Below are 14085 nucleotides of genomic sequence, written 5' to 3'. Positions count from 1 at the left end.
TTTCGAGCTCTCATTTATTTAAGAGAGTAAAATGTCTTTCTTCTCAAAAGTGCTTCTCTTTAGCTTTCATTTCCTGTGCACAGAGTAGCTTTGTCTTGAGTACAATAATTAAGTTGTTGACCTTCCTTAGAGGTCAAACATAGCTTCCCTTTAGAGAAAGATAAAAACAAGCAATAATAGATACTTTGACTGGTTTAAGATACTTGGTCTGCATATCTGTGATGTTTCTGTAACTTCTGCTGGATATTTTTCTCAGGATAATTCAGGGTGACGTGCTGTTGGTCCATTTATTTTGGTAGGAACATAGTATTTACTGGAGTTGTGCTTTCCCCATTCTTTAGGAGAAAAAAAAATTCTATTGTAACTTCACCAAAGAGTGTGAGGTAGCATGCACATGGTCTAATGACAATGTTTAATGGGATTTTAAAATGGCATTTTTAATCTATATTAGTGATTTTTTTTTCTCTCTAATCATCTGAGAATGGTTTTTCAAGATCAAAAATAAGAATGGTGAAGCCCAGACATTTTCATGCATTATACAAGGCAAATTTCTGTTCTTTTCATACTGCTCTTTTTTTTTTGTATGTCAACATTCACATTCTCCTTCTTGTAAAATTGCACATTTCTAATTGTTATGGTTTTCTTTCATTCTTGTTTACTTGTTTTTATATATGACTGCTAGTTTACATTAATGTTCCTAATAGCCTGCTGTTGCATTCCATATGGGATATGAGGTGATGCCAGCAGCTCAATTCACAGGAGCTGTGCCTGTGTGCCTAAGTGAGGCACTGGGATCATCTGATCCCTTTGAATAAGTATTAGCAGCAAGTTTGACTTCTTTTTCATGGAAATGTGAGATCTTGTCTATGGCATGGAAATTGGGTGCTGGATTATGCTTTACAAACTGGGCAAGAGCTAGCAATGACTGCAGGTGGAATAAATCTGTAAATTCCAGTGATAGGAGGCTCTGTTGTTCATCTGTGCAAATGGCAATAGATGCTGGAATTGTACAGCGTGTGGGAGGGAGGAAGAGCAAACAGGCTTCCACCTCCACTACTGGAATAGGATGGGGCAGCCTTCGTAATTTGAATTACGAAAACTTCTATTAAAAACTCTCATATTCCCTGTACCTTTCTTATTCTTTCCAGAAGCTTTTTTCAGACTTTCAGATTTCTTTTTCTGGTGCAGGCTGTAGAATGAAGTCTGAAAGGGCAAGGTATGGAGCCATAAAGAAGGCCAAATGTACGTGTGCTCTTGGAGGAAAGAGGACTAACTCCCATCACAGTTGAGACCAAAGTTCCCCTCCATTTCTCACTGTTGTTCCCCTTCATAGCTATTAATACATGAGCAATCCCCTCCTTGTTCACCAAAACCCTTAAATTCATCACACTGTCCCATCATGCAAATTAAAGTCAAACATGCCTTAATGACAGGGGGGTTAAGTGGAAAAAAGTCAGGCCTGAGCAAAGCATCTTTTTTGTTTCTGAAGCAAAAGAGCAATGCTGGTATCTAATTTTGGACCCCAGGGAAATGCCTCAAGCTGAAGTGGTCAGCAGCACGTACAAACTTAGTGAGAGCCTGGTATTCCCCACTGCCAGCAGTCATTCAGACTGTGTGGGCGCCCCTCAAAACCCCTAAGTAGAAGCTATGGTTGCAGTTTTTTCAATCCATTTGAGGGCTTTGTAGGTAAATGTGGTCCAGCAGCATCAAAAGGCTGTTCTGTTTCTAATAAAGATTAAAAAATATTTTTGAACGACCCTCCTTGTTCCTTACTATTATACGGTATTAAAATATAAGAGTGCAGCCAAAGAGAATAGAAAACAAAGAGAAAAGCCTTTTAAAAAAATTCCACATTTTTATATCCCTTCCCTACTAACCCACCACAGAATTCAAGGGTGGGGGATTCGAGGGCTGAAAGAATCTTCATATGGTGCCAAAAATTCCCCACAGATCTCTCTGGTCCCTCAGCATTTGGCTATTTAAAGCAAACACATTGTGTTTTAGATGCTAGTTTAGATCCATTTTCCATATGAGGAGGTGGGATGTAATTAATTAGCTGTTCTTTTGATTTCTGAGTATCACATGTACATTTCATAAGGGCATGTACTTTTGACAGGCTGGAAAAAGGAAATAAAATACAAGTTGCACCAGTTAAGTCTTCCTGGTACAAATGATGGATCAGCAGGGGATTGCTACCAATGCTGATGGAGTCACATTAGTGTTAATACAAACCTAAGGGGGAAAAAAATCTGGATGAAATCACAGTAACGGAGTTTAAAGTGTTTATTTTAGTCATAATTGCACTGTTTTTACATAATGTCTTTGATCTGTAGGTTGAAAAGAGGCAAAGCCAGTAATCCACAGAAGAGGTAACCAAAGATAAATTTCTCTGTACAGTTCAAGAAAATGAAGTCCATAGTCAGAGATACACACATGAACATATAGGACAGGGAGGTGACACCCAGGTTTCAGCGTGCCAAAAACTACAGTTCATTGCCATTTCAGCTAATGGAGTCTCTTTTCTGGATTTCTGTATTTACTTAAACCTTTATGTGGATCACGTACCAGAGAAAATCCCATGTGACAAAGCAGTCAGGAAAACTGAGGGAGAAACCTTTACACCTCCCATCCAACATGACAAAAACAAATAATAAATCTGCAAAGCTGGAACAGACAGCTAACTCCTCCAGATCCTTCATCAGCACAGAGGTCCAGCTGCTCTTGCTCCATGACCCTGTTGGCCACAGACGGTCTTGGAGATCCCTCAGAGGGTCACCTCCAGACTGGGAGCCAAATTCACCACAACAGCAGCAATTTTGATATCTGTAGTGACTTAACAAAATAAGCAAAATGAAGAAGCAGCCAAGTCCTCCATGTCTGCTCTCATACCAGGACTGGATTTACTCATCCACAGACCCAGGGAGCTGCAGCACCAAAGCAAGTGGCCTGTGACCTCTTGGGTCAGGGGATGAACCAGAATAAACAAGCCCAAGAGTCCCAATTATCTCTCTCTACTTTTTGCCTCTTTATTTTGTTTTCTGAAGCTACGGAGCATCTCCTGACTGAAATGCTTGAAGACTGAGGACATAATGATACTCTTTAATTGCACAAGTGCTTTGTCATCTTTATCTCTGCCCAGAGGAGAGGAGGTTTGTAGAGGAGCTGTGGCCTTTATGTGAGGTCTCCTGATGTAGCTGGGAAAACAGACTCTGTTGCACAAATCCTTTCTCTTGGAAGTGCTCTCTTCTTCTGGAAGACCAGATGTGTTTAGGGCATCCAGCGGGTCCCTCCTTGTATATGTGGTGAAAATGTCTGGGCATTATTTTGCCACTGTTCTTTTCTTTCCTGTTACTATGTGCAGCTTTCCCAAACGATGCCTGGAGGGTTTCATGCAGGCTGATTCTCCCAGAGCCCTCTCTGTAAGAGCAGAGGAAAAGGCAGGTTCCTTTGTGGGGTGTTTCAGAGCCAGACCCTAGCACAGCTGCACCAAAATGCTGAGCAATTCCCCTCTTGCTGAGCTCCAGGGAGGCTGAGAGAGCCCCATTGGAACCCTCCCTTCAGCCCACTGTCCCTGTGAATGGATGTAATTGCAAAAGTGGATCACACTTGAATGACAAATGCTTCCAAAACAAAGCTATAAAGTTCTTGACTCAGTTATTAACTTTAAATGAATTGTTTAGGTTGTTTCCTTCCACACACCCCACCTCCATTAACTTATTCTTGAGGGGAATGTATTTATGGAGCCATGTGCTTCTCACATGGTTGAGGCTAAAAATAGCTTTAGAAACTCATTCCAGCTAAAACTTAATTTAAAATCCAGTTTGTCAGCCTAACACATTGGTCTTTTACCGTGGTTTCTTTATTTGTAATGATAGCCTTGACCAGTCATTCAACTGCTGATTATTTCCTATACCGTTCTTTTATTAAATAATATTTAAATAAACACATTCCTGAGCTCAAGGAAACCCCCAAATTACATAAAAAATTCATTTTCTCTGCATGGCCTGGACTTCCACTTCGGCAACAAGCAAACTTACTCTCATAAATATACATGTGCACTGTGGAGACATCAGCTCAGGTTTCTTGCTTGGTTTGGGTTTTTTGGGGGAGAGAGAGCCTTATCAGTCATTGCAAGTACATTGTCTAAGGACTGAATTGTTTTTCCCATGTTCTTTTTTGTCAGCAATCAGCACATGAGATGCTTCAAAATGTCTGAACCCTCATGGGTCAAACCCTTCTTCTGTTTATTTCAATATGAGTTTTGTCACTCATTTTAAAGCAGGGGCTGTAGCCCATAATAGACAATTACACAATTCCTGGATGAAAGGGATGTTTTCTCCTTGCCCTAGATAATTAAGTCCAATGCAAAATCTTTCCATTCCCATCAGTAGTTAGTTGGTTGGGTTTTTTTAATTGGTCTTGAGATGACTGTGTCCTGAGCTCCAAGGGTTGAAATCCTCTAGAAAGGAGATTTCCAGCCTGTAGTTTATGAATCTGTGGGGCAGCAACAGGCAGCTGAAGAAAGCAAAAGTAAAGTCAATAGGCTCAGGAACTGCACAGGGATCCCTGTGAAACAAATGCAGCATTCCACATTAAAAACCAGATGGAGCACCACTGATTTTGCTCAGATTATGCTATACAAGGGAGAGATTTTGGAATGCTTAGATTTGCTGAGAAATTTTTTGCTCTTCTGGTTTCAACACTTTTCTGTCTGAATCCCACTGCTCATTTCTACAGTGTTAGGCATTATTTATTTAAAAGTATGGTCCTTTTTGCTTCCAGAATTCATGTCAATTAATGATGCTCCATTCCCTTTGTCCAACAGGATGGAAGGGGTATTTTCCCTTTGTGCAAACCAGTTGCTGTTTTACTTTTCAATCCACTTGTATGTGTGCTCCCTTCCTTCCTTTTTGCCCAGGTCCTTCCTCACATGGGAAAGTTCCTCCTTTCCTTCAGCTTTTTGTAGTTTTATCACATTTGGGTTGCCTGCTAAATTTAGCAATCACTTCTTAGGTTTATATATACATTTATGTGTGTGTGAATTTTTCTTATATATACATATATGTGTGTGTGATTAGTCTACTTTTTTTTTTAAATGGACTGTTTAAATAATTTTCAGTCAGTGGCAGAATTTTCAGCCCTGATTGTTCAGTTCATGTCATCAGCTCTAGCAGGAGGCTCTCTGCAAGCCCAGGTAACCCTTGTCTGAAGGGTTTTGCTGAAACAATCAAAGAATGTCAGTGGACTGGAGAGGTACCAAATATCTTTTTATGTTCTCCTTGCAAGTCCTCCATTTCTTTAAGGACTGTATCAACTATTTGATTTGATGCTGGTTCCTACAAGAAGGAGATGCCATTACAGATATAACCACTGCTCTACTCAGACCAGAACTGTTTGTAGTCCTACTGCTTCTGAGAGGACTGCCATGTGTTTACTAGAGGCAGAATTAAAGCTGCCATACTTAACTCATTTGCAAATAGGTTTGATAACCACAAGAAGGAGACAAACCAGAGCAATTTAAACATTTACAGGTTCATTTTCTCCCCCAAGAGGGTGTCCACTTATAATCAGTTTTTCAGGCAGTCACATAAACATAGGTGAGTTTGCTTGGGATTCTTAGGGCAGGTTGCAGGCTCAGCACCTTCCTTTAACCATTGCTATTTTTGTTTATGACTCTACAATCAGCAGCTTGAATTTCACACACATCCAACTGATCTCTTCACACCTAATGTCTCTAATCACGTTTTTAAGCAGGAATGGCCATGCCTTCCAGTCCTTTTACATCCTGCATCTGGTTTAGACATACATTCTCTATCTATTTCAGTTGGAGGGTATGGGATTTTTTTTCAGTTGAAATCCCTAAAGAAAGGGAGGTTAACATCAAAAGGTGCTTTATACTGGTATTGATAATTCCTGCAGATTGGAAAGCACTTTGTTTGCATCATCCCTACCTGCAGGGAGGGGGCAGCTGCACCCCAGTCATACCAGTTTCAGACTGGAAGAGTTAAGCTGATGTAAAACCCCTGTGTCCTTTAGCCTCGAGGAGCAATTGGGAGTTAAAAAGGCAGAAATCAGATTTCAAGCATGTGAGTAAATGCATGCCAAAACCTAGCATTTAACCTAGCATTAAATTATTTCTTAAGGGCATTTTAATGTGGTTGGAAGTGGCACAATACCGGCTACAAAAGGCAGGAAATTCAGAGTTAGCACCTGTGCACCATCACTTTCTGTGTGCTGGAGCTGCTGCTCTGGGACACCTTTGGGGTTCACACAGCCCAGATTCTGCAGCCTCCAGACCCTGGGTGCTCTGCAGCAGCAAATGCCACCAGCAGTGACCCTCCCAAATGCAGCTTTCAGGCCTCTTGGTTGAGGCTGGAGTGCTCAGGAGCTGGGAGATAAAATCTGCAGCCACCAGTGTTTGCCTTCTGCTTTGGAGCCCCTTATTTCCTCCATGCATGTCATCCTTAGCAATGCCAGTTTAAAAAAAAAAATCCCACTTATTCAGTACACTTAAGTAGCTCAAAGTTTGAAGGTTTTAAGGGAAAAAAAAAAAAAAAACCAACAAAAAAAGCAGTTGTGAGGTTCATGGTGAGAGCAGAAGAGCAGATTACAGTCCAGGCTCTAACTCCCACAGCCCTCTCAGTGATTAAACACACAAACATTTAAAATCTTAAGTGTGGACCAAACTGGGCACAGCTCCAGGGGATTAGAGGCAGGTAGGGATGTGAGGATGAACCCTGGCTTGCTGCTTGCCTGGGACAGGGATTTGGAAACCCAGGCCACCACCACATCCACAGAAATCAAAGGACAGCAAGGAGGAGACAAAGTTCTGCTCTCTTTGAAACAAAGAGCTGACAAAGTGTTCCTGTCAGGGATTTTTATTTTTTTCTCTTGCTTTGGGCAGGCAGAGCTGGGTTGCAGCCAAGCAGCTCAGGACCTCACTGGCACCCAGGGACCAAAACAGAAAGTGCAAAAATGGAGGTGTGTGTTTAGAGGAGCTCTGTAAACACAACCCCTGCACACAAACTGTTAAGCATATTCAGGATTTGGAGTTTTTGCTTTGGCATCTCTTTATGTCCTTTAATGAAACTACTGGCAATGAGGTAGTTGGGTTTTTTTCCCTTTGGTTTGAATTTCTAAAAAGCATAATTTCAGCAATTTTTCTCTGTTCTTACACACACACACAAATTGCTTTAGACAGGAAGAAATTGCTTTAGACAGGAAGAATTTTCTAAATTGAGTTAGACTTGAATCAAATAATTGAAAACCTATTTTTAAAAAGCACTGTGGTACTTTGCATTCTTAAAAAAAATTCTTGTATTCCCAATTGTTTTTCAGTAAACTTTCATCGGTCCGTTTAAAGTTCTGCAAGTGTGAATATTCAAATTTCAAACATCTGGCTTCAAAATCGAGCATTTCAGAAGTACTATATCCCCCTTACTGCAGAATTGTCAGTAAAACTTCAGCAAGGACCAACTCTTTTCTTTGCCAAGGGGCTGGTTCTGCATTATCCACTGAAATCGGCTTTTTTTTCCCCTTTGACTGGAATGGCAGCAGAATCCATCCTGAAATAGTAGCCCCTCCTGGTTTAATCCATGACAAGAGACAAACAAATAGACCCTTTGAAATGAGTTTCATCTTTTGTGTCCCATTTGTTCTCTGATGCAGGTGTCAATTGGATCTTTTCCTGTCTGTCTGTGGTTGAAAAGCAACATGTTGTAGTTAAACCCACTTGTAAATTGGAGCATTTTACAGAAGAACTCCCCCGGGGATCTACTAAAAAGCTACTTGAGTTTAAGAACCAGAAGTGAAAAAAGGGTTAATTTGCTTTCCCTTTCTCGTTCTGTTTCAAGTAGTTTCTTGTTTAAAAAAGATTTCTCTACTTATATGTCTCATACTGTATTTATGTCCATATACAGTAAAAGGTTTTTCATACACAGGGTCTGATCCTGCCTGCACTGAAGTTCATTTATTTGTAAATCATGGAAAAGAATTTCCTTTTATAGTGGGCCCAGCGACAAATTTCCTATTTTCTTGAGCCAACAATCTTATCAACAACCTGCTTTGTGGATCTAGGGATAGAAACTGCCTCCGAGTTTTTAATCTTGTGAAAAGGTGACTCTGGAACTAAAACTGGCCCAGCTGCTCAGCCAGCTGGACTATCCAGAAAAAAAAAAACACCAGCAGCTTCAGCAGCAACAATAAACCCACACATATCACATTTTGAAAGAATGACATTATGTATAAGAAAATGCATAAACTGTTGTGTGATATAACTGCACAAAATGAGCAACTTTATAAAGGCCTGATCAGAGGGGGCTGTGCTGTTTACTGTGATGTGTGCCCCTTTTCTGTACCAAACCCTCCCACGAGGATTTGTGCAGCATTGCATCACCTCCTGAAGCCAATTCCAACCACACAAGGATGTTCCTAATGCATAGAAAAGGAAAATCTTGGTTGCTCATTAGCAGCAAGTGACTGTCTGTGTCAGCAAGGTGGAGCTCCAGGTATGGCTTCTTCCATGCTGCTGTGTTTCACACTTGCTGCTGTCTTCAGGGCACTAGAGGAGTGAAAATCTCCTACAGACAGGGCAGCTGCCTTGAATAAACACCTGCTTTGATCTGCAGGGATTGCCTCAGTGCAGGTACCAAAGTGCTGCACATTCAAACCATTCTCCCCCAGGAGCCTCCAGCCAACCCAGAGCGGTGTCTCCAGGCAACCACAGCACTTTGCCAAGAACATCTGCTCTGGCAGGACCAGGAGAGATGTTTGTGTGATTCCCCCAGTGCCTGGTGAGTGTCTGTGCTCCCTGCCTGCTATTTACTGTCATGTAGCAATCAGGTTTGGCTCCCTGGAGCTTTCTGCAGCTTCTCTCTGTGCTTTGACCAGCTCATCCAGACCCACTCAGACTCCCAGCATTGCACTGTGGACAGCAGGTGAAGCTGTTGCTATCCAAACTGAACCTGAGAGCACCAGCAATGTGCACATTTGTTTGCCAGACAGCACACTGGGAGTTGGGTAGCAGAGAATGGTTTTCTTAGAATTAAATACTCCACATGAGAGGTCCCAGACTCTGTTTTCTTTCTCTGTTGCCTTATTTGACATAAAGCCATTCCCCAGTTATTCCTGTCCTCTCCAAGCTGGGACATTCCCCAGGGAGCCCCTCACTGTTTAGTACTGGGGTTATTATTTTAGGTACTGAGGTATCACAGACATGGGCACTGCTGTGAGCAGCACTGCACTAAGGGAGGGCACAGGAACAGCCTGCACTTCAACCCAGCTGGGAGGAGCACCTGGCCCAACTGCCCATCCTTAGTCCAGCAGCAATTCATTTGGCACCTCAGCCACTTAATAAAAAGCATTAAATACATGTTTATGTATTTCAATTATTTCTAGTTTAAATTTTTTCTTCACCTGCTGTAGTAACTCTGAGCCTGTTCTTGGTGTTTCCTTACAGCCAAGCACCTTTACTGGGCATGTTGTCACAATCCCTACAGAACAAAGATTTGCTTCCCATAAAAGCTTTTTCCTTGCATTTCAGAAAAAAATGGGTGTTTTAAAAGACCAGTCACAGATGTCTCTGCAGGGAATACAGCATTTCTCACCAGGCTCTGATTTGGGGTACCAATGGCCCTCAGAGAAAGAGGCAAATGGCAGGGAAAGAACCTGCCCTCACTCTGCATGGTTCTGCCACCTTTGTTGAAACAGGATTGTGGCATTTTTCCTCCTACATCAGCTTGTGGTGTGCAGTGCTTATCTGGAAACTTTGGCTTTATAGAAGAGAGTGTTTATCATTAGTACTGCTGAAGCACTGGTTCAAAATTGGGCTGAGAAACTTTAGTGTAAATTCAGCACTTCAGTATTTAATTACTGGAGTATTAAAATATGCAGGTTTCAAAACCAAATGTTTCACTGATGTGGCATAATTTTGACTTGACAAAGCACTGTACAAAGATATTGGGAAACATGAGGGTTGCCTACCAAGCAGAGGAACTGACTGAGCAAAACCAATGAAATGAAGCCCCTTGATTTCCTTTCCAGGAGGTGGAACTAGACCAGGCAGATCCTTACCTGTGCCAGTGCAGCACCTCACCAACAGGAGCTCCAGTCCCTCTGCACAGGCTGTGCTACAGGGGTGTGAAATCACCCAGATGAGGCAAGGTGACACTTAGGACCTGAAGTCATTCAGAAATGAGCTCTGTTTTCTTCACCTCTGGGAATGAAGGCCTTCCTGCAATGGGCACAGGTAAACACTTCTTTTAGGAGACAGGCCTTCATCTCACCCACCACCACAGGATTCCCTGTGAAATACTTCTTTCCCTTTCCTGCTGCAGAGCTGTCCTTCAGCCTGAATTGGCCTTATGCTTCTGTTATTATTATTGTTGTTGTTGTTAAGTTTTTGATCTCCAGAGTCACAAAAGCAGCCTTGAAAAAAGCCAATTGCCTGCCAATAATGTGATATTTTCCCCACAGAAGTGAAGAGTCGAAAACCATAGGTGCAGAAGGCATCAATTGCTCTATTTATTTTGGTTTTTTTTTTAACTCTCAAAAACCGCTGGACATAAGGTAAGACCTGTCAGAAGCAATCAAGAAATTCAAGCCTTAGTCAAACAATACCTTAGGGTAATTTACATCTTTTTCAGCTGTCAGGATCACCTCCTTGCTCTGTATTTAGCACCCACCAGACCTGTTTGGGTGCTGCTGTGCACCCACAGGCAGCCTGTGTATGCACAGGGTGAGCTGCAGCCTGATTTATTTTATGTAATAATTTGAATTTAGTGATAAATTTGGCTGAGTCAAGTTAGTGGGTGAGCCAATCTAATGGCTCACTGCTGCCAAAACAGGGGGCTGCCTCCCTGCTCTGGGCCAGGGGGCCATCTCTGTCACATGGGTCACCAGGAATGAGGGTAAATCAATCCAGAGTGGGAGCCTTTACTCTGTTTGAAACACTCAGCTCCACTGCACCAACCCAGGCACTTCTGCAGTGCTAAAACTCTCTTCAGAGGAAAGGCATTTGCTGGTTTCACTGTATTTCTCCAAAGAGGCAAATTTGCCTTGTGGCAAGCTCTCATGAAAGTCAGCAGAATTGAAAGTCTTTGGGCACTTCTGGAAAGCCCAGCCTGGCGTGCTGGTTCCCACAGCCCCATACTGCCACAGCTTGGCAAACGCTCCAGTGCATCAGCACAAAAATGTGCAGCATATTGAAAAGTGAAAATGTGGCAGAGTGTAAAATAAAGAGAATTTGGTATTAAAAAAACCCAGCCTAGCTGTTGGGAAAGTGGACTGGACTGTTGTTTCTGTTTTCTCCATTTCCATATTCCATAATCCAGACTTGTTATACATTTCCGGTTTGGCTTCAAGTTTTAATAAAGTGGCTGCTGAATTTCCAGCCTGTCACACAGGCACTGCAGAACTCAGAAATCTTGACCCCAGCTGGTGGCAAAATATGTAGGTGGGAAGAAAAGCACCAGTCTAGGAGAAGCAGGAAAACTGAGAACTCCAAGCTAATCAGCTCTTTTAAAAAGAGGGTGGTTACTATTCAAGTAGTAATTTATTGAGATAAAGGAACCATGAGTCACAGAAAGACTTAGGTTGCCTGCAAGGGAATGTTATTCTTTTTTTCTTTCCTTTTTTTTTTCTTTCTTTTTTTTTTTTTTTTTTTTTTTGAGAGAAGACACTTGTGTGTGCATTTGCAGCTTATAGCTAAGAGGTTGGGGCTAGAAAGCTAATCAGCCATTCTGTCTCCTATCTGCTGATCTGCTGGCCTTGGGGGAAGGGGAATGTGGGCAAACAGGCATTAAATTCCACTGGCAGGCTACGGGAAGGTATTCCTTGATAAGCAGGATCCAAGATGATGAGCCATAAAGCAAAGCCCCTGTGAGGAAGCAGGGGAAGAGGTAGGGAAAGCTTTAAGCATCTGTCTCAACCCAGCCTTGCTCAATGCTTGCCAGAGCAGAGGTCACCACCAACAATAATAACCCTGGAGAAGCCAGACGTATGCTTTCCATTCACCAATAATCTACAAAGCATCTTAGGGTGAAATCCTGGCTCCTCTGAAGTCAATGGGAGCTTTGCCAACAACTTCAGTGGAGCCAGGTTTTCATCCCTGATAAATTTAAAGCAACCCCCAGGCTTAAAGATGAAACGACGGCATCCTGGGAGTGGGTGCAGGCTGAGGAGCAGCAATGCTGCTCTGAAAACTGTCAGATCTCACAGACAGGAGGCCTTCACAGTCCTGGAGCAATGCCAAGGTGGACAGTGAAGAGGTAAAGTGGACAATCAGGTAAATACCAATAATTTTTAGCTGCTGGGACTGCTTCAGTATAGGAAGTCTTGATACTGTGACATAAAACCCAGCGGTCCTTCTCACTTCTGAGATAAAGCATATAAAGAAAGTTATGTTGGTTTATATTGTATCATACTGATTTTTTTTCCTCTCCCCTTCTTATCCAGTGATTTTCATGTTGGCCTTGAAGGTTGTCACCTGGTGGCACTCATCCAAAGTGAGGATTTTTCACACTTGACCAGGTACATTGAATGAAACAAAGCAAAATGTTCATTTCAGTCCCTAGGAGCACCCAGCCTCTGCAATGTGCTGTGTCTCAGGCAATATTTTGGTTTCCAGGACTCAACACTGAGTGTAGGTGCCTGCACAGTGATGCAGAGGGGCTGGCCCCAGGCAGTGTGGTGGACAGTACATGGGGTGATAACCTGTGATGGCTACAGCAGGAGACAGGAGCATCCCCATCAGGACATGTCAGCAAGGACACGACAAATTCAGCCCTGGACAAAGTTTGCTGGCTTGGAGCACTGAAGGTGGTACAGTGACATTTTTGTTGGCAGGCTGGTGTAAGGGTCACAGCTGCAGCCAACAGGCTCCTGAAACACCTCCCAGGAGAGAGTCCTCACCCTGTGGTGGAGGCTGACACGTGGACAGCCACTACTCACTCTTGAAGCTGCACAAGGAGGAACATGTGAGGTGTGTGAGAGGCAGGGTGTCAAGGACCTCCCACAGCTTCCTGACTGCCGCACCTGAGCTGGGCTACACCACCCGACTGGGCACTATGGTGCTCATCAAAGAGCCTGGGCTCTTTTCCCAATGGCTCTTGCTATTTTCCCTGGCACTGGCAAGAAGCTGGGAGCACACAGGAGCTGAGTCTGCCTTTATCACTGGAGGGAAGAGAAATGGAAGGTAAAAGCTGGAGATGGAGGGGTGAGGTGTGAGCTGTGAACCTTTACAGGGAGCCATCACAGGAACACACCTCTCTTATCCCAGCACCACTGCCAGACCCACTTGCTGATCCAGCTCCCTGTGGCGCGCCCACAGCCACATCCCAGGAGCAGCATCCCCTCAGGCTAGTTATGGTCTCCTCCTCCTGGGGAACTTCATCTTCCAGGGACTAAATGGGGGCTCCTTGAGCAAGTGTCCACCCAGCTGGGAAAAGAGAACTTTCCCCTCTGCTTTTAAATCCATCTCCCCCGCAGGTCTCGATTTAGCCATCTGGACTCACTGATGAAGTCATCTGCTGACTGAAGAGTGTTTGTGAATTTAAAGGGGGATCTCCAGAGCATGTGTGTGCCCACTCCTGCCTCACAGGCAGCAATGCCATTCCCAAGTGCCACTTTTACACCAACTTTTTCCAGTGGGAAGAGGCTTTGGTTCCTCACTGCCACCCGCTTGCAGCTGCGAGCAGCCCTGCTGTGTCCCTGCCTCGCTTTGCACAACAACAGCTCAGCGCGTTGATGTGCCACGAGGAGATGCTCACCAGCACGGGCCCATCTCATCTGGATTAAAGATGTCTTTGGGTTCAGTTTCATAAGGCAAGGGAGAGCTTGCATTACCCAGAGCTTGGCTGGGGTAGATCCATGTGTGTTTTAAACCAGGCTGTCACTCAGACTGTTTCGCATTACGAGCCTTCAGCCTTGCTCTGAGGGCTGTCGACTGGTGCTATGAAGCTCTGAAATGCAGAACTCATGTGCCAAGTTTCCACTATTCTTCAACAGCCACTAGGTATGGTCAGACTTTGGGAAACCTGGAGGACACTTGTGCCTCTTGGCTGCCGAGCCTGCCTCCTGTAGCTGCCC

The sequence above is a fragment of the Agelaius tricolor genome, unplaced genomic scaffold (assembly GCF_023055355.1).
Source record: "Agelaius tricolor isolate 1412-34295 unplaced genomic scaffold, bAgeTri1.0.p SCAF_1, whole genome shotgun sequence".
Lineage (NCBI taxonomy): Eukaryota > Metazoa > Chordata > Aves > Passeriformes > Icteridae > Agelaius > Agelaius tricolor.
The sequence above is the reverse complement of the archived record's forward strand: the minus strand, read 5'-3'. Positions refer to the sequence as shown.